General features: G+C 39.1%; 1 protein-coding gene across 2 annotated transcripts in view; it reads right to left on the reverse strand.

Moving 5' to 3' along the window:
* The window catches only part of MNAT1 (MNAT1 component of CDK activating kinase), a 203,010-nt gene that overhangs the window by 179,625 nt on the left and 1,138 nt on the right, over positions 1–22,247 (reverse strand). The window lies entirely within an intron of this gene.

Below are 22,247 nucleotides of genomic sequence, written 5' to 3' on the forward strand. Positions count from 1 at the left end.
GCTCATACAATTCATCACAATACATAGATCAATTGTGTAAAGCACATCTATACATTTGTTGCCCTCATTATTCCCAAAATTCGCTTTCCTCTTGGGTTCCCGGAATCAGCTCATTTTCCTTTTTCCCCCTCCCCCACTACCTTCTCCCCTCCCTGGCGTTTTCTTAAAACCAAACAACAGTGTAGCATAACTAGTAAAGAATGCATGCTTTAAACATTGTGCTCATTTAAATTCTACCTACATGGGATCAAACTGACAGCAGCAATTCAAAGGATTAAATAGAAAACTAAATGGGGTAGTAAATTTATGATAAATTAATGATAAAGGAACAATAAGTGAGAATGTGCAACTTGAAAATGTAATCCATGTCACTGAACGACACAAGTAGAAATTGTTGAATTAGTATTATGTTTTGCTGTGAATATTCTCAATACCACCCAAAATGAAAAACCACCTAAAATGAAATAAATTATTTTTTAAATCACTAATTTTTCCTTTTCAAAAGGCATCTTTAAGAAAAAGGTAAGCCACAAACTGGGAGAAAAATGTTACATATATATTTATATACACAAACACATATATATATTATATATCAGATAAAACACATCTAGAATTTTTAAAAACTTTTTGTTATAATCTGAGTGAAAGTTCATAGAGTAAATTGGTTTTCCATTCAACAATTCATACACATTTATTGCAATCCCTACAGTGTAATGGCTTTTTCCATTTTCTCCCTTTGTTTCCTATTTCCAATCGTCCTCCTTCCCTATCCCTTCCAACCTTCTAAGCTTTATGCATGGCAAATACTACCCTTTTGGTCTCATGTGGCTGATTATTCTAAGGAGCACATCCCTCTCTACTGTGGCTGCTCATCTTACAGGCCTATGCTTTGGCTGAAAGTGGCACCACAGGATAAGTTCTGTGCCAGGTCTGAAGGGTTTCGAAGGGCTAGTTGCACCAATCTCATAACAGACCACAGCTGGTCATTTTTATTCTTTTCAGTTTGTTCCACATTTCTGTTCAGAATATTATTTTCTTGGTAATCTGAAAACATTTTAACAAAATGATGGGAACACAGTCAAAAGATTTTAAAAGATGCTCTACAAAAGGGGTTATATATGGATGGAAAATAAGCACATGAAAAGATGTTCATCATCACTGACCATTATGGGATCTGTAAATTAAAATCACAATGAGCTACCACTACACACCCATTAGGATAAGTAACATTGTTTTTTAAGTGACCATACAAAGTGTGGCAACGATGTGGAGCAGTTGGAACACTTATAAACTGCTAGTTGTAAAACAGTACAACCATTTGAAAGTTTCTAGGTTTCCTAAAGTCACATGACTTACCATAAAAACTAGGCACTCCACTCCTAGGTATTTACCCCAGAAGTAAAACACTTTACACGATTTTTTTGGTAATAGTTAACTCTTATTGTAGGGGATAAAAGACACCTTAATCTCAAATTTAATTTATGCAGAACATTTATTAAATCTCAAGCAGGACAAAGACACGTCAACCAAATGAAGGAGGCCATCAGCACACAGTCATAATGGCATCCAAGGGTTTACAGAGAATCTGTAGCTTAAATAGAGAACATGAGAGGACAACGGACACTGTCACAGAAGCATAACTGGCAGCAGATCAACATGTCACCATTGAAAGTGAGACTACAAAAGCAGAAATAGAACCATGACTGGGGCGCATACTAACTAGACAGAAGTGATTACAAGCTTGATCCAGGGCCTTCCTATCAAGGCAGTCAGGATAGGACTCCACCTAATCTCCACCAAGGAAAAGCCCAGGCAAGCCCTTCTAAGGGAGACTACGCTGGCCCGAGAATGGTGGTGGTGCTCAGTGTCACTGAGTCAGTTCCAACCCATATTGACCCTGTGCACAAAGGAACGAAACGCTGCCCGTTCCTGCCCCATCCTCACCATCGTTCCGTCTCTTGAGGCGAGTCCACTGTGGCGGCCACTGTGTCTATCCATCTTCTTGAGGACCTTTTGCTGCCCCTCTCCTTACCTAATATGACGTCCTTCCCCAGGATCTGGCATTTCCTGACAAGATGTCCAAAGTATGTAAGATGAAGTCTTGCCATCCTAGCCTCTAAGGATCACTCTGGCCATACTTCTTCCTGGCTTTTTAGCAGTCCATGGTACTTTCAATATGCTTCGCCAACACAATTCAAATGTATCAATGTTAGTAATCCACTCTCAAATACACTCTGCCTGAAGGTAAAGCTAATTCATTTTGCTTGTAAAAGGCAGAAAGAGATTTAATGGAGGCTTAATCTATTGAGAGATTTTGGATTTCACTGTAACTATAGTCTTCTATCTGTGATAGGCAGATGACACAACCTTGCTGGCTGACTGAAAGCAAGTAGGACTAGAAACACTTGCTCATGAAAATCCAGGATTGCAACCTTAGTATGGATTACAACTCAAAGTAAAGAAGACCAAGCTCCTCACAACTGGGTCAATAGGTAACATCATGATAAATGGAGAAAAGGTTGAAGTTGTCAAGGCTTTTGTCTTGCTTGGATCCACAATCAATGTTCACAGAAGTAGCAGTCAAGAGATCAAATGATGCCTTGCATTAGATAAATCTGCTCTTAAACAAGACCTCTTAAAAAAGTTTTTACTTTGAAGACTTAAGATGTGCCGGATCCAAGTCATGATATTTTCCATTGCCTCATATGCAGATGAAAGTTGGATAATAAATAAAGAAGACCAAAGAAGAATCTATGCATTTGAACTGTGGTGCTGGAGAAGACTGTTGAAAACATCATGAACTGCTAAAAGGACAAACAAATCTGTCTTGGAAGAAATACAGCCCTCTAGAGTGTTCCTTAGCGGCAAGCATGGCAAGACTTCATCTTACATACTTTGGACATGTAGTCAAGAGAGCCCAGTCCCTGGAGAAAGACATCATGTTTGGTAAAGCAGAGTACCAGCGAAAAAGAGAAAGGCCCTCAAGGAGATGGACTGACGTCATGGCTCCAATGATGCGCTCAAGTGTGGAAGGACTGTGAGGATGGCACAGGACCAGACAGGGTTTTGTTCTGTTGTGTGTAGCATCGCTTTGGGTGGGAACCAACTCAATGACACCTAACAACAACAACAACAACATAGCCTTCCACAAACAGTGCTCAGAATTTAGCTTCTAACACACTGTTAACAAGCCAGCTTGGTAAGTGGATAAACTGTGATATACATATGCAAGGAATACTACTCAGCAATATAAAGGAATAAACTGTTAAAAATGTAAATGTATCTCAAAATTACTAAACTGAGTAAAAGATCTCAAAAAATAATACAGACTATATGACTGCAAAATTCTAACAAATGTAAACCAGGCTATGATTTTATAAAAGCAAACCAGTCACTCCTTAAGAATGGAGGTGGGGGTGGAGGGAAAGAATGGAGGTGGGGTGGGGGGCTAAGAATGGAGACAGAAAACAAAACCAAATCCACTGCCATTGAGTTAAGTCTTACTCAGAGTCAATCTATAGGGAAAAGTAAACCAGGCTATGATTTTATAAAAGCAAACCAGTGGGGGGCTAAGAATGGAGGTGGGGGTGGAGGGAAAGAATGGAGGTGGGGTGGGGGGCTAAGAATGGAGACAGAAAACAAAACCAAATCCACTGCCATTGAGTTAAGTCTTACTCAGAGTCAATCTATAGGGAAAAGTACAACTGTCCCATAGGGCTTACCTATGGTTGTAATCTTTACAGAAGTCAGATGTCACCTTTCTCCTAGGAGCAGCTATTGGGTTCCAACTGTCAATCATTTGCTTAGCAGTCAAATGCTTAACCGCTGTGCCAGTAGGGCTCCGGTGATGAAGGGAAGGATGAATTACAAAAGGGCACAGGGAAATTTCTGGAGGTGACAGAATTATGTATTGTTCCAGTGTGGTTTCACAAGTATATAAATGTCTAAACTAGAGAGGTCTGAGGGGCCGGCCCCAATCCCAACTATGTGGACATCTGCCCCTCCCTCCAGAAGAACTTATTTAAGAGGACAGCACTGAATCTGCAGCTCCGGGAGAGGGACGTGTCTGATCAGAGCACACTGGAGCAAATGAATGAAGGGGGAGGAAGAGAGAGTGGAGCACATCCTGGCCTACCAACCCTTAAGAAAGATATTCCCGCTCAGAGCAGCCAATCCACAGAGAAGACAACATGGCCAGCCCCACTATGAGACATGACATCCCTCACTGACCCATAGCCCTACAGGGGACAACACCCGAGAATACAGTGTGGGAATCGCGCCCGATCTGATTCCACCACACAGAGGCAAAACACTAAGTGCGTGCAACATAATAGCAAGGTGAACAGAACAACAGAGTCCCCAGGGAATAACAAAGATAGACTTTGGGGCCAGGGCTTGGTGTCCCCACACACTGAACTGGAAAACACTCCTAAAGGCCAACAAACAGTCCTTGAACTAACGATCAGTCCCATAAAGAGCTAAAGTCTTGGAAACCCACAGGAGCAGTTCTACCCTGTCCTATGGGGTCATTATGAGTCAGAATCAATTCAATGACAATGAGCTGAATGACTGTGTGTATTTAATTTTCCTAAAATTAATATGGTATCATAGAGATTTCTAGATATAATAACATCTAGTTAACCTTAGCATATTTAAAATACTGTACTGTTATTACTAATATCTTATAGTTTTCACAAAGAAACACTGACAGTTAAGATTGATACTGTAACTTTCCAAAATAATCACAGTAAGTGTCCCATAAAGGTTAGTTGCTAGGTCCAATCATAACATGCTAAGCACTTTGTGCCAATTGCCATTTCTTTAATTTTCACATTAAAACTATGAGATTTTTATCACAATTTCACAGATTTAGGAATTTGAAGGTTAAAAAAGGTGAGCAGCGCCTGCCTGGCACAATCGCTGAAGATAATGGGTACACAAGAAAAAGTGGTGAAGAAAGCAGATGGTGCTTGGCTACCAAAAGATATACCACCTGAAGTCACTGAAGACAATGGGTGCACAAGCAAGTGTGGTGAGGAAAGCTGATGGTGCCCAGTTATCAAAAGATATAGCACCTAAAGCCTTAAAGACCTGAAGATAAACAAGCACCATCTAGCTGAGAGACAACAAAACCCACACGGAAGAAGCACACCAGCCTACCCCGACATGAATGCTGAAGACAAAGCAGGTACATAAGCAAATGCGGTGAAGAAAGCTGATGGTGCCAAGCTGTCAAATTACACAGAATCTGGGGTCCCACATGCTGGAAGATAAACAAGGGACCATCTAACTGAGAAACAACAAAGCCCACATGGAAGAAGCACACCAGCCTGTAAGATGACAAGGTGGCGAAGGGGTCAGGTATCAGGCATCAAAGACAAAAAAAAAACAAACCATAACATTGTGAACGAGGGGGAGTGCAGAGTGGGGACCCAGGGCCCATCCAGGGGAAATTGGACATCCCCTTGCAGAAAGGCTGCGGGGAGGAGAGGAGCAAATCAGAGTGCAGTGTTGTAATGATGAAATATGCAATTTCCCTCTAGTTCTTAAATGCTTCCTCCACCCCACTACCATGATCTCAATTCTACCTTACATATCCGGCTGGACAGGAGGATGTACACTGGCACATATAGGAACTGGAAGTACTACAGTGAACCCAAGACAGAGGAACCCCCCCAGGACAAGTGGAGAGAGTGGCGATAGTAGGAGGGTGGAGGGAAGGTGAGGGAGAAAGGGGGAACAGATGACAAGGTCTACATACGGCCTCCTCTCTGGGGAATGGACAGCGGAGAAGTGGGTGAGGGACACTTTGGATGGGGTGAGATATGATAGAATAATAATAATTTATAAATTATCAAGGGTTCAGGGGGAGGGAAGAACAGCGAGGGAGGGGGGGGAAAGGAGGAGCTGACACCAGGGGCTCAAGTGGAAAGTGGGTGTTGTGAGAATGATGAAGTCAACATATGTACTAATGTGCTGGACACAAATGACGTATGTACGGATTGTGAAGAGTTGTATGAGCCCCTAATAAAATGATTATTTTTTTAAAAAGGTGAGCAGATACAGAGGGTCAGACAGCTAGTACGCTGCAACACAAGAGCTTAAACTCAAGGGGTTTTTTATGCTAAAGTAATACTTTTAATCCCTACATCAAACTGTCTCTCTGTAAGCATACATAATTTAGAATGCAAAAAGCAATAAATTAAAAAAACTTTTTAAGAAAAGGCAATAAATGAATTCAGCAACCAGGAGCACAGTAGAGAGAATATAATCAAGAAACACGGTTCAATTTCTAGTTTTATCAATTGGTTTTGAAGAGAAAACAACTTTAGTTGTTAGATAAGCGTATATTGCATCAAGGGAGCCCTGGTGGTGTAGCGGTTAAGCGGCGGGCTGGGATCTGCATGGTCAGCAGTTCAAAAGTAACAGCCCCCTCAGTGGCAGAAAGACGGGGCTATCTACCCTGTAAACAGTTACAGTCTCAGAAACCCACAGGAGCGTCACTATGCACAGCATCAACTGGATCGCAGTGAGTTTGGTTCTTATAGAGTTCTTCAATCAATTCCATTCAACCATATGTCTTTAATCATTTCTCGTTTTTTTATATTCCAATTTCTGCTTGTACAATATAAAGATGAATTCCTATTCTAATGGCAAAAAATATTCATTCAATATATCTACATAGCAAATAGAAGATACAAATTTCCAAAAGGAATGACAAGCATTGAACTTACACTAGCTGTGCCAATTTATGATTATGGATATCATTTCTACTATAAATCATATGCTTTTGCATTTAGTTGTAAAACATTACATAGATAACTTTGTAAATAGTCTCTAGAGTTCAATATTAGTGCAGATGCAATTAAGAGAAATAATAAGACATTCATTATCTGAAAATACAGAAAGAATATCTTTGGGAAATCGGAGTGAGGAGTGGGAGATAGGAAGGGTTAGGGGGTTGAGGGAGCAAACAATGTATGTGGAGGGCAGAGTACTGTCTAGAACTGACGATGATTACACAACTCAATTTAAAAATGATTATTTAACAAAAGAAAAATTATTTAACCATGGGGCAGGTGGGGCAGCCAGGGGTGGTGGGAGAAATTGTTCTAAAATTGATTGTGGTAATGATTTTATAACTCTTCTTGTCATGACTGAATTGTGTGATATTGGATTAAATGCCAATAAAACTTTTTTAAAAAAATAATATTCATTATAACATTGCATCTTAGAGTTTAGAAATAAATTTACCTTTACTTAGGGCAGTGTAAATTATCTTTAAATTTTTTGCTTAACATTAACTTAAATTCATTCTTAAATTGTAATAAATATTGTACAAGCCCCCAATCAAATGATTTTTTTAAATTCATTCTTTCTGCTATCAACTGTATTAAAGCAAATATGAATACAGAACTTTTTCTGATAGTATCATATTTGATTATTGAAGTTTAAAATCTCAACTAGGTATTCATTTGCTTTCTACCATTCCTAGAAAAGAAAGCAATGAAAGTTCAGCAAATTCCTGTTATTAAATCATGTTATTTAAGTTGCTACCTATTTACTAATTAAATAATTGCTGTCTAATTATTTATTCACTTTCTATCTAATTATGCTAGTGCCAGCACACAGGAATCAAAAAGCAAAAGTATAAATGAATCTTCTGTAAAACCATTGTACACAACATTTCTTTCTAAAAATATTTTTAGAGAGATAATTTGGCATCTTTTAATAAAATTAATAAAGGAAAAGTCTTTCAAATAACACAATTAATGAGAATATTAAAAAATCATATTCCTAATGCCAAAAGGAGTCCTGGTGGCACAGTACTTAGGTCAGCTGCTAACCAAAAGGTCACTGCCGCGAGCCTACCGCCACTCTGAAGAGAAAGATGCTGCAGTCTGCTTCCAGCCTGGTAAAACCTATGGGAAAGTGCTACTCTGTCCTCGGGGTCAGTATGAGTGAAAGTCACCTCAAGGGCAACATGTTTGAATGAGAGAAAACTGGGAAATAAGTCACTAATATGTTATTTAGGTAGTCTCTAATCGATTTCCAAATTAGAATAGTCAGCCATGTCACACTTTTTCCCCCCTCAAAGGAAAATGTATTAAGCAAAAATATAAAAATGTGAAACCATTATTTCTCAACATATCCTCTATCTAGGACTATACACTTTTTTTTTAACTATCATGCCATGCTTTATAATCCTATTACTTTAAAATAGATTGAATAAGACAATATGCTTTAGTAACATTATCTAAAGTAAAACTAAACATTGATTGTCGGCTTGTTTCAAGACAAGTTAACAGCTATACTCAGAAAGCAAGCGTTATAGAATCGCCCAAGAAGCTAAACATAACATTGGTAAATTCAAAGACATTAGATTTAATGGAGTGAACTGTGTATAAGTAAATCAGAGTTGCTACTAAATGCAGTTTGCTTCAGTTACCTGAAATTAGAATAGCAAGCTCATTAAATATATATAATTCAGTGATGCATAGACACTGCACCATAATGATGGAACCCTCATGAATTTTCAATGACATAGCCACTATCACATCTGTGTTCTAAAAACACTGAGTGGGTTATGCAATCATTTTTCTTCACCTTTTCACCTCTTCAACTCAAAGTTCAGGGGTTTTTTACAGATCCCAATATAATAATAAGAGAAAAGAAAACGTAATACTCCATAACACTGTTAATGAATTGCATTAAATTTTATATTCTCTTGTCTGTTTTTAAGATATTTATTACACACCTCTTTGTGCATCCATATACTGCAGGGGCAGTGAATTATCTAATGTGGCTCGTCTAGCCAAAGTTTCTAACTCCTACTAAATGTTTTTCTTCTATCAGTCTGGTAAGAAGGTGGGGGAAGATACTGGTAGGACTCACCTGTGATTAACTGTGACCAGAATTCCCAGAAAAACCACCCTAGTGTGTACAAAATGAGCTCTCCGAGAAGCAAGAGGAGGGATCTTTTTTTTTTTTTTTTTTTTTTTTGATGCTCACTTAACCTTTATTTTTTTTAACATTTTATTAGGGGCTCATACAACTGTTATCCCAATCCATACACACATCAATTGTGTAAAGCGCATTTGTACATCGTTTCTCAAAACATTTTCTCTCCATTTAAACCCCCGACATTAGGTCCTCATTTTTCCCCTCCCTCCCCGCTCCCCCCTTCCGCATGAGCCCTTGATAGTTTATAAATGGGTATTTTGTCATATCTTGCCCTGTCCGACGTCTCCCTTCACCCACTTTTTGGTTGTCTGTCCCCCAGGGAGGAGGTCACACACAGTTCCATGTAATCGGTTCCCTCTTTCCTACCCATTCTCCCTTTACCCTCCCTGTTTTGCCACTCACACCACTGGTCCTATAGGGCTCATCTGTCCTGGATTCCCTGTATTTTCAGTTCCTATCAGTACCAGTGTACCGAGGAGGGATCTTATTACCAGCAAGAGTCAAGAGTAGAGGGAGTCCTCTGGACCCAAGATTCCTGTGAGGTGAACCTCCTGGATCCAGAAGACAGTTATACCAACAGAGAAGCAGTAGAGCCAGGAGTCAGAGCAGGGAAGAGAGTAATGGACTTCCCAGCCCACAGAGCAAGTAAAGGTGTCTGCTTTCGTGCAGGAGGCTGGCTTGAGGAGTAGGGTGCCTTTGGGCACTTAATTAGGGAAGTTGGGCTTGCCCATGAGAGTGGAGCTGAGTGCCTTCACACTGAAGGTTTACAGGTATTCTCCTTTTGGCATTATTAGCAGACCTGAAAGAATGTTTTAACACATCTTGATAAACAATTCAATCCTGAACATTTCTCAATGGCATCACAACTTATCACCATTCTTAATAAACACTTTAATCATGAATTTTGTCTCTGAGTTCTACGTAGTCATTGCAATGGATATTAGAACCCAATGAATGGTATAGGAAAATTAACAAAGATATCACAAACATTGTGTTCATGTTTGTTTGTTTCCTGATATACAATATGAAAAATAAACCTGTAACATAAAGATACTATAAAATAAGTTATCCTCCAAATCATTTCATCATATACACAATACAATCCATTTAGGCCTCCTAATGTTATCTGGTTATATTTTTAAACAATTGTATGTTGATACCATAAAAGATGATCAATCAAAAATAAAGATGTGATTAAAAAATAGGATTGGTGTAAAAATAATTTTGGAATATTTAAACTAATCTATTTTTTAAATTTAAACTAGCACCTGGAAATTAAACAAAGGGAAACATGTTTTAAATATGTCAAATTGATTTTAATAATAATATATTATTTTGATTCTACACATAAAATTAGTTTAAGTTGAAACCTGGCTATATTAACATGAATTTTATTTAGCAAACATATAATCAAATTGTAATTGATAACTCCTACACAGGATTTATGCAGAAAAAAGAGAAATGAAGTTTACCAGGTGGGCTGCATGACCACATAACCTTTCTCAGGCTTTACTTTCCCCATTTGTTTAAAAAGGGGAGGAGGGAGGGAAAGGGGCTACAAAATGGTTGCTAAGTGACTTTCCATTTTAAATTACCTTCCTATCAATCCTTAGGACAAAACCAACAACACTGAACAGCCTGCACTTTTGCGCAGGCTTCCAGCCTGGCAGATCAGAAAACACACATGCCCCTTCCCAAAGGTGCCAAGTTTAAGATCCTTCCTTTGAAACTTCAGTGGCTGCTTGAACAAAAAAAAAGTCTGAAACCATTCATGCACTTGGAATCACCTAAACATTTTTGTTCCTTTAATGCTAACACTGCAAAAAGTCCTCAATATTTAGAATGTACCCACAAAAAGCATCCACGTTCCCAAAGGCCGTTTTCCAGAATCAGCAGACAGCTAAGATTAGGTTGCCAGAATTTCAGGTTTCTATCTCCTTAACAAATAATACTTTTTGAACATATACCTTGTTTAGCAAACAACATGAAACTCACTTTCCATCTCAATTTTTCCCTATATTTTAACTCCAAGTCCTCCTTTTCTTCCTGGCCAAAAGAAAACCCTAATTTTCTTTTAGTGACTCAAAAGGACTAAAAAGAGGTACACTAAAAAAACCCTGGGGGCAGGAACCATGCCAGCCACATTCACTGTTGTCCTCAGTGAGTGCAAAACCCATGTGGGCATACATTTGCCCAGATCACTCTTTTTAAATGCTAATCACCAGGTCCCAGGTCGGCAGTTCAAACCCTCTAGTCATTCCCTGAGAGAAAATTGAGGTTTTCTGCTCCCATAAAGATTTACAGCCTTGCAAACCCATGGTGGCAGTTCTACTCCGTCACTATCAGTGAAAACTGACTTAATGCTAGTGAACTTGAGTTTCTGGCTTTCTCCTGAACGTATAAGGTGGTGGTGGTGGTGGTGGCTGTGCCATCAAGTCCACTCCCACTCACAGCTTCTCTATGGGGTAGCACAGAACTGCCCCCAGGCAGCTTCCTAGGCTGGACACTTCATCCGAGCAGATCTCCTGGTCATTTCTCCCACAGAGGCAGCAGTAGATTTAACAGATGACTTTTCCATTAGCTGCCAAATGCTTAACCACTGTGTCACCAGTCCCCCTTAAGTTCTAAGTAGGACCCAGAAGTTTCTTAAGCCATGAGAAAGACTAACTGTATAGCTACTAATAAACATGAATAACTAAGAAATTACTGTTGTCTTTGCTTTGAAAAGCAAACTTGAAATAAAAAGTTGTGAAGTTTCATTTTTATTCAATTAATGTCAACCCACTTAATGTCTCAGGAACTTGTTGCGAAGTAAACTTCAAAAAATTCCTGGAACTTAACCCAAAAAGTAGAAGTTTTTTACATTTAAAGTGATAAAAATAGCACATGTGGCACTTATGAAAAAATCTTAGACATAATCAAACATCTTGACAGAATCACTGGCCTTAGAGCTCAGGACCATGCTCTCAGGTAACCTCGGGGTCAACTGGAACAACAGTTCAAAAGACAAGGTTCTACAGCCTACTTCGGTGAATAGTGACTGGGGTTTAAAAAGCTCATGAGCAGAGATCTAGGGTGCAACGACTGTTCTCTCTCTCTGTCCAGAGGAAAGAAGAATGATGAAGATTAAACACACAGGGAACCAATCAGTCCAACAGACTAATGGACTACTCAAACATCAGCCTCCATAACCCTGAGATCAGAAGAACTACATGGTGCCCAGCTACCACCACCACCTGCCCTGACAGGGGTCACATTACAAAGCCTTAGATCAAAGGAGATAAAAAATAAGGACAAAACCTCAAAGAGCAAAGACTGCTGGAATCCCCAAGACTATGGCCTTTACCAGGAGCATGATTGATAATGTTCTCCAAAATAAAATAAGAATGTCTCTAAAGTGAACCAGAGACATATATAAACCATAGATAATGAATGGATTTGGAGCTTGCACTTAATTCTAACCCCAATCTAAGAACAAATAGTTCTTATGACATGGCCCTGCTTGATGCTTGCCCTCATTAAGAGATCACTAACGATATGGGTGCTACAGAAAAGTGTGAAGAACTAGATGGTGCCTGGCTATCAGAAAGAACAGTATCCGTGGGTCTTAAAGGCTTGTCTTCAAACATGCAGCCATTTATGTGAGGTGTCAACTAAGTCCACATGGAAGAAGCACACAAGCTTGTATGATCAAAGGATTATAAATAATATACCGCATATACTCGAGTATAAGCCAACCAGAATATCAGCCGAGGCACCTAATTTTACCACAAAACTGCATTAAAAATGTGCTGGAAAACGGCTTATACACGAGTACAGTATATACGGTAATACGATCCAAAGGAGGAAACAATATCAAAGCTTAATTTTTTTTTCAAAGCTTAAGTTTTGAACACCTGATTTGCAGAAGACCGTAGATGACAGTGGAAGCCCAAAATCCATTTGCAGGATCCACACCTGGATTAAGCTTCCAGTAAATTCCTCCTGACCATAGCCCAGGGATGTGAATAGCCTTGTTATCAGACAGAGAGCACTGAGGAAAGTTAAAAGTTAATTATAGTAGATATGGTCTGGTTAAAATGTTAATATCTTATCATTTGATCTCCCTTTTGATTCATTTTAAAGTTTGTTTAAAATGAAAAAAGTGCAGGGGAAATACATGTGGATGAAGCCTACAGTGCCTCCCCTCTGACCATAAAGCAGGGATGTGAACAGCCTTGCTCTCATGCAGAATGTATTGGAAAGTAGGTTACTGAAGATGCAGGTAGGTTAAAATTTAACACCTTATCATCTGATCTCCCGTTTGAATTTGTTCTAATTTTTAATATTTTCTGCTTTCTTCTCAATTGAGGTTTATCTGCTTTGCTTTGTTATTGTTGGGGTTTTTGGTTTTGTATGTTTTACTGTACATGAAATCTAGGATAGGTAAGTCTACAGAGACCATAACTGGATTGATGGTTTCTTGAGGGTATGGCTGAGGAGGTTGGGAGGAAATCAGAAACGAGTAACAATAAGTACAAGAAAGAAGAAAATGTTCTAAAAATTATGGTGGTAATGACTGTACAATTCTTCTTAATATGATTGAAATATTGAATTGAATGGCTCAATTTTTCAGCCAAACCATAAAATTTTTAGAAATTTTAAATACTCATTGCTGTCCAGTTGGTTCCAACTAATAGTGACCCTATAGGGCAGGATAGAACTCCTCTTGTGGGTTTCTGAGACTGGAACTCTTTAGAGGAGTTGAAAACCTCATCTTTCTCCCAAAGAAACAGCTGGTAGTTTTAAACTGCAGACTTTGCTGTTACCAGTCCAAAGCGAATAGTAACACTAGGAAGTAAGTACTCCTTTGAATAATCAACGTTTATCCAAGGACAAAGATCAGAAGGGTTAGGAAAAAAAGGAGGAATGGGCATGAGAAACACAGGAAAGAAGTGGGGTAAGTGATGTTACATTGTGGGAATTACAGTCAATGGGTTGAAACAAAATATGTATGAATTACTGAATGAAAAACTGATCTGTAAGCCTTCACTCAATTAACAATAGAAAGTTTTTGAAGAGAGAGTTCAAGAAGGGCATGCTGTTTTCACTGATCTGAGTAAGCAGAAATCAGCATTCAAGGTAGCTCATGTGGCTAAAATCTACAAATCAGAAGTTCCAGAAATGGGAGTTAGGGGAAACAGGGGGGGTTGAGCCTTCCACAAGCCCTGGCCAAGGAATGGACTGCACATGTAAAGACATAAAAGAGAGAGCAGCTGAGAAAGGAATCCTGCCCAGCCAGAGTGGAGAGAAAGCAATGCTTGGGGCATTAGTCACAGACACCAAGGAGGCCTCACAGAAGAAGAAGGACACAGACATCTAGACTTCTAAGACTTATTCTAGACTCACCCTAACAAAGCCTAAAATCAAACCCCAACAAATTTTATAAGAAGGAAGGAAGGACATCAAGTTTTTTGTGAACCCCAGAAATCAGAATTAGTTTAGAAACTAGAGGTCAAACCCTCGTGCCTATACCTACAGATGTAATACCATTTGGGAAGAGGATTTTCCTTGTTATGTTTATGAGGTTATATCAGCGTAAAGTGCATCTCAAACTAATCGCCCATGAGATGTTTTTTAATGACCGCATTATACACAGAAACAAGGAAGCGTAGATACAGGAAAGACAACATGAAGACTGCCCAGGGAAACTCATAAGAGGCAGGCCCTTCCCCCAGAGTCAACAGAGATAAAGCCGTCTTCCCCTAGAGCTAATTGCGGTGTAGTGGATTACACAATGGGCTGCTAACTGCAAGTTACGCAGCTCAAAACCAGCAGTCAGCTCTTAGAAAGATGAGGCTTGCTACTCCTATAAAAAATTTAGTCTCAGAAACCCACAGAGGCAGTTCAACTCTGTTCTATAGGGTTGCTATGAGTCAGAATCAAGTTGATGGCAATGAGTGAAACTAAGAAAATTAAGTTCTGTTCTTTAAAACCGCCCATTGTCTTAAAGCAGCGATTCTCAACCTGTGGGTCGAGACCCTTTCACAGGGATTGCCTAAGACCATCGGAAAACACATATTTTCGATGGTCTTAAGAACCAAGACACCACTCCTCTATCTGTCTCCAGATGAGTCCGCCCACATGCACATATGCCCACATAGGTGTACCCAGCGTGAAGACTGTTCCCCATGCTACACCATACTTCCAGACAAAATTTCATTTATTTATAATTATAAATAAATATTTCACAATATACAATTACGTATTATTTTGTGATTAATCACTATGCTTTAATTATGTTCAGTTTGTAACAATGAATATTTATCCTGCATATCAGATATTTACATTAGGAATTAAAACTAGCAAAATTACAGTTAGGAAGTAGCAATGAAAATAATTTTATGGTTGGGGTCACCACAACATGAGGAACTGTATGAAAGGACCGAGGCCCTAAGATGATTGAGAACTACTAGTCTTAAAGGCTTCTCTTAAAATAAGCAGTCACTAAGTCCAGCTAAATTCACATGGAAGGAACACTCCAGTCTGTGTGATCCAAAGATCTCAAATAATAAAATACATGATCAAAGGAATGAATTGCGTAAGAGCTTAAATTCTGAGCACCAGGTTTGCAGAAGGCTGTGGATGACAGTGAAAGTCCAAATTCCATTTTCGAAGTCCCCACTAGGATTAAGCCTCCACTGAACCCCCTCAAATCACTGATTATAGATGTTGATAGGCTTGCCCTCAGACAGAGTGCATTGGAAAATGGATTACTGCAGATCTATGTACATATATTTATAGGTCGAGTATTAAGAAAACAGATGGACAGTGGGCCCCTACACAAGTACTCCCCCAACACAAGAACACTTTGTTCTAACAATTTGGCAGTCTGAGATGCTGGCATGATCCCTGAAGACAATGGGTGCACAATGTGGTGAAGAAAGCAGATAGTGCTTGGCTACCAAAAGATATAACACCTGAAGTCACTGAAGACAATGGGTACACAAGCAAGTGTCAAGAAAGCTGATGGTGCCCAGCTACCAAAAGATATAGCAGTTGAAGCCTTAAAGACCTGAAGATAAACAAGCACCATCTAGCTGAGAGACAACAAAACCCACACGGAAGAAGCACACCAGCCTGCCCCTACTCGATAGCTGAGGACAAAGGGGAGCATTAGCAAAAGTGAAGAAAGCAGATGGTACACGGCTATCAAATGATACAGCATCTGGGGTCTTAAAGGCTTGAAAACAAACAGGCGGCCATCTAGCTAAGAAACAACAAAACCCACAAGGAAGAAACACACCAGCCTGCCCCGACAAGAATGCTGAAGACAAAGAGGGTACATAAGCAAATGCAGTGAAGAAAGCTGATGGTGCCAAGCTGTCAAATTACACAGAACCTGGGATCCCACATGCTGGAAGATAAACAAGGGACCATCTAACTGAGAAACAAAAAAGCCCACATGGAAGAAGCACACCAGCCTGTAAGATGACAAGGCGGCAAAGGGGTCAGGTATTAGGCATCAAAGACACAAAAAAAATCATAACATTGTGAATGAGGGGGAGTGCAGAGTGGGGATCCAGAGCCCATCTAGGAGAAATTGGACATCCCCTTGCAGAAGGGCTGCGGGGAGGTGAGGAGCAAATCAGAGTGCAGTGTATCAACGATGAAATATTCAGTTTTCCTCTAGTTCTTAAATGCTTCCTCCACCCCACTACCATGATCCCAATTCTACCTTACATATCCGGCTGGATCAGAGGAGGTGCACTGGCACAGACAGGAACTGGAAATACAGTGAACCCAGGACAGATGACCCCCCAGAACCAGTGGAGAGAGTGGCAATGGCGGGAGGGTGGAGAGGAGAGGGAGAAAGGGGGAACAGAGGACAAGGTCTACATATGGCCTCCTCCCTGGGGGACGGACAGCGGAGAAGCGGGTGAGGGAGACGTCAGATGGGGTAAGATATGATAAAATAATAATAATTTATAAATTATCAGGGGGAGCCAGGAGGGAGGGGGAAAAAATGAGCTGACACCAAGGGCTCAAGTGGAAAGCGGGTGTTGTGAGACTGATGAAGTCAATATATGTACTAATGTGCTGGACACAAATGACGTATGTACAGATTGTGATGAGTTGCATGAGCCCCTAATAAAATGATTATTTAATTTTTTTTAAAAACAACATATTGTCATTTTATTTCCTTTTAGACACATTTTTTAATCATTTTATTGGGGGCTAATACAGCTCTTATCACAATCAACACACACATATCGTGTCAAGTACATTTGTGCATATGTTGCCATCATCATTTTCAAAACATTTCTTTCTACTTGAACTCTTGGTATCAAATCATTTCCCCCCTCCCCTACTCTCCCTTCCTCATTAACCCTTAATAATTTATAAATTATTATTATTTCATGTCTTACACTGACCAATGTCTCCCTTCACCCACTTTTTGGTTGTCTGTCCCCCTGGGAGGGGGTTATATGTAGAGCATTGTGATCAGTTCCCCATTTCTCTCCCCACCTTCCCCTTCCCCTCCTGGAATCTCTTATCATTGGTCCTGAGGGGCTTATCTGTCCTGGATTCCCTGTGTTTCCAGCTCTTATCTATAGCCCTTTTTAGACACATTTTTAATTTATTCTAATTTCTATTATCTTCTGCTTTCTTTTCATTTGAGGTTTTTCTTTGTTTTGTTGCCATTGGGGTTTGGGATCTGATTTTCTTCATATGAAATACAAAATAGGTAATCTGTAGAAACAGTAACTAGAATAACAGTTTCTTCGGGTTATGGAAGGGAATATTGGGGGTAAAACCGAAAACTCACTGCCATTATGTTGATTCTGACCGAGAGACCCTATAGGGCATGGTAGAATTGCAGTTGTGAGTTTCTGAGACTGTGCTCCTCATGGGAGCAGAAAGCCGCATCTTTATCCCTGGGAGTCACTGGTGCTTCAAACAGTAGACCATGCAGTGAGCAACCCAACATGTACGCCACCAAAGGTACAAGAATTAAGAAAAACATTCTAATTGTGATAATGATTGCACAACTTTCCTCACTATATTGAAACCATTGAAGTGTATGGTATGTGAATTATGTGCCAATAGGCTGTTAATAAATAAACAAATAAAAGTAAAACTAATGCACGTGTAGCATTTCTAACACATTAACACTAGATATTTAAAACACTAATGATAGTAGTTAAGTATTGTTAGGTGCCACTAAGTCAATTTTGACACATGGGGAAGGAACTCAGGTGGCAGAACAGAATTACCCTTTAGGATTTTCTAGGCTAGAAACTCTACCAGAGCAGATTGCAAGATAATTTTAAAGTCAACGGGTGGGCTGAACCATCAACCTTTCAATAAGTAAGTGAGCACTTAGCTGCTGTACAACTAGGGCTACTTCAAGAAATAAGGTGAATATATGACTATATCTTACTACTTCACACCAACTAGGATGGCTATAATCAAAAATAACAGCAAGTGCTAACAAACGTGGAGAAACTGGAACCCTCGCACATAATATTGTTGAGAATGTTAAGATCGTGCAGCTGGAGCCCTGGTGGCACTGTTGGGTAACCACAAGGTCACTAGTTCAAATTCACCAGCCAATCCACAAGAGAAAACCTACACAGGGTGGATAAGAGTCAGAATCCACTCAATTGCAGTGGGTTTCTGGTTTTGTATGAATTATTCTAATGAGCCTGGTGCACAGTGGTTAAGCACTCTGTTGCCAACCAAAGGTCAGCAAATGGAACCCACCTTTGTGGAAGACAGATGTGGAAATCTGCTTCCTTTAAGGTTAAAAAACAAAGAAACAAGCTGCATTAAGTAGATTCCAACTCAGAGTGATCCTATAGGATCCTAAAGGACAGGACTGCCCCCAATGGGTTTCTGAAGCTGTAAATCATTATGGGAGCAGAATGCCTCATCTTTCTCCTGCAGAGCAGCTGATGAGATTTGAGCTGCTAGTTTTACAGTTACCAGCCCAATGTCTAGCCTACTACACCACCAGAACTCCTCACTCCTTGGAAACCCCAGGGAGTTCACCCGTCCTACAGGGTTCCTACGAGTCAGACTGGAAGCTGCAGCAATGCGTTTATTAAATATAAACATAATATTTATCAATATAAATATTCGATCGTGTTTCTACATAAAATTGACAACTTAGAGAAAATATAGAAGACAGCGGAACGTATTAAACAGCTATCATAAGGAAGCAATTAGCAAAATTCAAACTGGAAATTTCAGGACAAACCCAAACATCAACAAATATGAGACAAAGAGGTGACTGAGTGAGGAAAAAATCTTAATATGGCAAAATGTTAAATTTTGTAAATTAAGAGGGTGAGTACATGTTTTGGCTTATTGTATTACAAGTACCTTGTGCCTTGTATATATTCTAAAAGAAATAAGTAAATTTAGCGAACCAAATATGTATAGTGATTCTAGAGGCAGGTTTTACCAAGAATGGTTGGAATGGAATTTAAATTAGCATAGATTACAGTTAAGTGAGAAGAACTAAATACAATTGACATCATCTAGTTCAATATGCCTTCCAAATTCTATGGAAAGCTCATCTCTTGAAATAGATGACCCTGCTAGACAAAGAAAAACTCTCCCTTGCTATAATTAAGAAAATGTTGATCCCTGAATTAAAAATCAAAACCATGAACTCCAATCTTTTTCTGTGTGCATGCAATCACTTCCATGGGTGCTTCCTGAATTAAAATGATACATAAGAAAATATGCTTCCTCAGTGGCTACCTGCTAAAAGAGAAAATATCGCCATAATTTTACCTTTTATTTTCTCTTCTATTTCCTCCCATAAATGGCACAGACTGTGTGCTCCGCTTTACTGCACTTTGTGGATTACTGCATTTTACACAAATGATGGGTTTTGCACAGTCCTGTGTTGAGCAACCCTATCAGGGCCATTTTTCCAATAGCATGTGCTCACCTTGTGTCTCTGTGTCACATCCTGGTCATCCTCACAGCATTTCAGACTTTGCCATTGTGCAATTGCACACTTGATAAACTACAGAATTGTGTAAACCTAACTTTTCTATGCACTGGAAAGTCAAAAAACTCACGTGACTAGAATTACAGAGAAAGCCGCTTCATTTTAACGGTTTGGAACCAAACCTGTCGTATCTCCAAGGTATGCCTGCACTCCTAAATAATCTTGTCAACTCTTTTTTCTTGTCTTTTATGAAGCAAAGTTGTTGGGAGGAAAATCGATACAACTTTTTGGGCAATCATTAGATAATACTTATCAAAGTTCAAAAACCATGTACTAGCACTCAACAATTCACCCTATAGCTTGCAGGTTTTATCTTATGATATACTTGTGTAAACGCTCAAGGATAGGTGTATAAAGATGCTTACTCCAGTGAAAAACTGAACATCTAAATATATTTTAGAGTTGGTTTCATGAATCATACTATAAAGCAAACAGTTCAGATGCTATTCAACTTAAGAAAGACATATACATACTGATTTAAAACATGACTAAGATATACTTCATGAAAAAGGCAAGGCTATCCTAGGCCATTTACGAGTATGCTGAGGGGTGAGGAGAAGGTTCTCTAAGCTTGTATACCCGTAGAAAATGTCCAGAAAGATACATAAGCAACTTAAAAGTTGCTAGTTCCAGGAAAATGAGCCAGAGAAATTTTCACTTTTTCCTTAATACCCTTATGCTATTTTAACAATTAATAGGTAGCATAATTTTTAAATTCTTTAAACAATTTTCAAAAAGCAGTGTGTGCTCTCTTTTATTCACTGATAGTAGCCTAGTTTAAGAAAACTCTCAATAACCTTGTTGCCATGGATTTGATTCCAAACCACAGTAAGCCTACAGAGCAGAGTAGAACTGCCCCCTGGACTCTCCACGGAACGAATCCTGTGGTGCCGTGGCAAAAGCTGTGGGCTCCCAACCCAAAGGGCAATGGTTGAACCTACCAGATGCTCCTCAAGAAAAAGATGTGGTAGTCTGCTTCCATAACGGTTTATAGGGTTGGGAACCTTTTGGTGCAGTTCTACTCTGTCCTGCAGAATCACAATTAATTGAGATCAACTGGATAGCAGTAGTGTGATTTGGTTTGTTTTTGGTTTGATTTTGCAGATTAAATCCACAGAGTGGTTAGTGGATTTGAACTGTGGACCTTTCGATAAGCAGGCAAGCACTTAACTACTGAGCCAATGGGGTTATTTAGAAAATAGGGAACATGGTACAGTGTTCACATTAAGAAAATTAAAATAAGGTTATCATTAAAGTTAAATTTAATCATCATCATTGTGCAAATCTTTACCAAGCCAAATAAATTCTATCTTAATTTTATGTCTGCTTATTACTCATACTACTCACAAATAATAGTGATAATGTGGCTAATGAATATTGTGACTTACTATGTGACTTAGCTTTACATATATTATTGGCAGGGTATATCAGTAAAAACAAGGGAAAAACTCAATGAGATGGGTTTACACAATAGTCAGGATAATGAACTCCAACAAAACAGATCATGAAGATGACATAGGGCTAGGCAACCTTCTGTTGTTATGTATAAAGTTATTATGAGTCAGAGGTAACTTGAGAGCAACTAACAGTAACAACAAGTTAATTTTTAAACCCTGTGATGAAGCACTCCCTCTATTTTACAGATAAAACAAACAAGGACCAACGTTACTCAGGGTCGCCCAAAGTTACACAAAAATAAAGAATAGGAATTCAAGCAACTGATTCCAGAGCTTATACTCTTAGGCAATTCCTTCTTGAGCAATACTAAGATGTAATACTGAATGACAATGTAATACCTCAAGTCAAAAAATGACTGCAAACTGGTCTGCAGCTAACATGTTAATAAAACAAAATACATACAATACTAGAACGAAAAGGACAAGCCTTATTCTTATGAAATAAGAATATTTCATCCTATCCTAAGGATAGGATAAAAGCAATTTCCAATAGAAGATAAATATAACGGTCTAATAAAAATGCCATTTATTTGACTGAAATCCCACAATTTTCCCTAATAAGCTGATTTCTGTGAAGCAGAAATCACTTCCAGTCAATTATATCTAGCATCCTTCCAAAACAGCACATTTGAGCATCCCCGTCTCCTTTAGGACCAAGGGTTAAGAAATGTAGTACAGGAAAATAGAGGTAAACTAGACAAAATCGTTCTGAAAACCCTCTGTCTACAGGGCTTGCCTCACGATTCCTTCTTCCATGCATTCTATATTACTGTTGCTTTATTCTAGTCTTAAGCCACTTAGTCACAAGCTTTACTGTA

Source organism: Echinops telfairi, unplaced genomic scaffold, assembly GCF_000313985.2.
Source record: "Echinops telfairi isolate 266 unplaced genomic scaffold, ASM31398v2 ScPeMD7_18;HRSCAF=68, whole genome shotgun sequence".
NCBI lineage: Eukaryota > Metazoa > Chordata > Mammalia > Afrosoricida > Tenrecidae > Echinops > Echinops telfairi.